Here is a 3,297-nt window from a genome sequence, read left to right as displayed (position 1 = left end):
GGGTCAGTGCTGAGGGAGTGCTGCACTGTTGGAGGGTCAATGCTGAGGGAGTGCCGCACTGTTGGAGGCTGAGGGCTGAGGGAGTGCCGCACTGTCGGAGGGTCAGTGCTGAGGGAGTATCGCATTGTCGGAGGGTCAGTGCTGAGGGAGTGCCGCACTGTCGGAGGGTCAGCGCTGAGGGACTGTCGCCGGAGGGTCAGTGCTGAGGGAGTATCACATTGTCGGAGGGTCAGTGCTGAGGGAGTGCCGCACCGTCAGAGGTTTAGTACTAAAGGAAGGCCACACTGTCGAAAGGGTCAGTGCTGAGGGAGAGTCTCTCTGTCAGAGAGTCAGTGCTGAGGGAGTATCACATTGTCGGAGGGTCAGTGCTGAGGGAGTGCCGCACTGTCGGAGGGTCAGTGCTGAGGGAGTGCCGCACTGTCGGAGGGTCAGTGCTGAGGGAGTATCACATTGTCGGAGGGTCAGTGCTGAGGAAGTGTCACGTTGTCGGAGAGTCAGCGCTCAGGATGTGCTGCACTGTCGGAGGGTCAGCGCTGAGGGGGTGCCGCACTGTCAGAGGGTCCATACTGAGGGAGTGCCGCACTGTCGGAAGGTCAATGCTGAGGGTGTGTCACACTGTCGGAGGGTCAGTGCTGAGGGAGTGCCACACTGTCGGAAGGTCAGCGCTGAGGGAGTGGGCACCTTCGGGTGGTCAATACTGAGGGAGTGCAGCACTGTCGGAGGGTCAATGCTGAGGGTGTGTCACACTGTCGGAGGGTCAGTGCTGAGGGAGTGCCGCACTGTCAGAGGAGGGTCAGTGCTGAGGGAGTGCCGCACTGTCAGAGGATCAGTGCTGAGAGAGCGCCGCACTGTTGGTGGGTCAGTGCCGAGGTGGTGCCGCACTGTTGGAGGGTCAATGCTGAGGGAGTGCCACACTGTCGGAGGGTCAGTATGAGGGAGCGCCTCATTGTCGGAGGGTCAGTGCTGAGGGAGTGCTGTGTTGTCGGAGGGACAGCTGTATTTATTTAATCCAAAAGTTTTTAAAAGTACTTGCAATGTGGTTTAATGCATTTTTAAAGTCCTAATCTGTCTTGCCTTTACACACTTCTGTTAAATCAATGTTTCCTTTGTAGATTGTATTCTGCCAAAACACTTTGCTGGATATTTTGTTCTCCTAAAACTCCATCTGGTAATCATCTGTCCAGTCTTCTCACCTGTCTGTTTCTTGGTGGAAGTGTTTGAGATTGTCTTACTGGTTTTCTCACCTCCAAATATAGGGCAGCACATAAATAACACATCTCGTTAGTGATCTCGAGCCAAACTACACCAATTATCTAGGCAAGTTAATTAGTTTACAGAATTACAACATAGTTGGAGCACATTGTTTTTAAAATAGAAGTCCTGGTTTCAGGCACCATTGTTTTTGTTCAGCCCAGATTTCAGACACTGCCTATTTTCCAATATCCATGTCGTTTGTGTATACCAGAACCAACATCACTTTAACTGACCCTAAACACCACTATCATCCTTGTAAATGAAATATAATCATTTTACACAATTTGTTGACTTGAACCAATGTTTTTATCCAAACGGATGCTGACTCCCTCTCACCCAAAGCTTTGTGACTTGGATGAGACGGATACTTGTTAATCTGAAATTAAAATAGTAACTTCTGGGGATTTGCAGCAACTATTGCAGGGAAGAACAGAGTGAAGTCATTAAGCTGTAATCAGAATTGTTGAATGAAGAATTCAGTGTGAACCCCAGAAAAAGCAATACGTTTCATGAGATTGTTATCTGTACTGATATAAAATTCATTGCTGTTCATACAAACACAAATGTTTAATAGTTTCTCACATTCCCTGGACCTGGACATAAATAAATAAAACAGAACTGTTGCTGGGTTTGACATCTCATGGCATAGATCATGAGACATGCCTTTGTACATTTAGATTTTCTTTTTTTTTGCAGAAAGAGGGAGCTTTAATGTTTCAGAAGCCAAGCAGGGCATCTTGAGTAAATACAGCAAACATCTATATATATCTTAACCAATCAGATTGGACTTTTGAGGAACTAACATTCAGGAGGAAAAATTCTCAATTGTTGTTAAATGAGATGCAGAAAGAAACTAATGCAAACAAATAAACAATAAGATTGAGAGAGGAGGGAAAGGAATAGATTGGAAAAATGTAAAAGGCGATCATCAGAGATTAGAGATTCAATTTTGCCAATCAAAACACAGTGTGTTGCAACTTTTGAGAGTTGTGTTAACTGTTTGCTTTAGCTGTCCTCTGCTCTGGTAACACGTGTGCATTATTTACAGAGGACAGTATTAACCCTGGCATTTTGACAGGATAATGTGACCCATAATATTTTGTCCTCTATTTTTGTTCTGTTTTGTACATCTATACCAGTTTAATTGAGATTTTACAAATACTTGGCAGATAGAAAGCCAGATTTGGGGTTAGTCCGTTTACTGCATCTAGACCTTGAATTGCGAGCTGGAATGCTGCTAAGAAACCTTGTAAACAGTTAATGCAGTCTTCCTAAAAGTACATGTTCAGATTTACTGTGTCCACAGGAAACCTGCTCAGATTGGAATCGTATCCTGGGGCTGAAGATATTTAAGATGGAGATGAGGGGCCCTTCCTGTGGCACTGAGGTAGAGTCCCTATCCCTGAACCAGGAGGCCTGGGTTCAAGTCCCACCTGCTCCACAGATGTGTTATAGCGTCTCTGAACAGGTTGATGAGGAAAATTGGTTAATTTTTTTTAAAGGTCATTTTTTCCCTTTGACACCATAAATCTTTGGAACAATTTTTCCCAGAGAATGATTGCAAATTGGCAAATTGGTTGAGTATTTTTAAGGTATAGTTAGGTTTCTGACTAACAAGGGAGGCAAGGTTTTGGGGGTAGGTGGGAATGTGGAGTTGATTTTATTGGATGGTCGAGTAAACTCGAGGGCTAAATGACATACTGCAGCTCCTAATTCAAATGCATGTTTGTCTATCCTTCTGCTCTTTTCTTTAAATGTTATGTTTTAGCCCTCATTGTTTTCCATAGAGTCATAGAGATGTACCGCACAGAAACAGACTCTTCGGTCCAACCCGTCCATGCCAACTCAATCTAGTCCCACCTACTAGCACCTGGTCCATATCCCTCCAAACCCTTCCTATTCATGTGCCCATCCAAATGCCTCTTAAATGTTGCAATTGTACCAGCCTCCACCATTTCCTCTGGCAGCTCATTCCATACACGTACCATCCTCTGCATGAAAACGTTGCCCCCTTAGGTCTCTTTTATATTTTTCCCCTCTCAC

At 45.2% G+C, this 3,297-nt stretch overlaps 1 protein-coding gene across 1 annotated transcript in view; it reads left to right on the top strand.

Annotated features, from left to right (window-relative positions):
- fam32a (family with sequence similarity 32 member A) overlaps positions 1 to 3,297 on the top strand; it is a 24,671-nt gene that overhangs the window by 3,969 nt on the left and 17,405 nt on the right. The gene's annotated exons all lie outside the window — the stretch shown is intronic.

This window comes from Chiloscyllium plagiosum, chromosome 31, assembly GCF_004010195.1.
Source record: "Chiloscyllium plagiosum isolate BGI_BamShark_2017 chromosome 31, ASM401019v2, whole genome shotgun sequence".
NCBI lineage: Eukaryota > Metazoa > Chordata > Chondrichthyes > Orectolobiformes > Hemiscylliidae > Chiloscyllium > Chiloscyllium plagiosum.
This window is presented reverse-complemented; position numbering and strand designations above follow the sequence as displayed.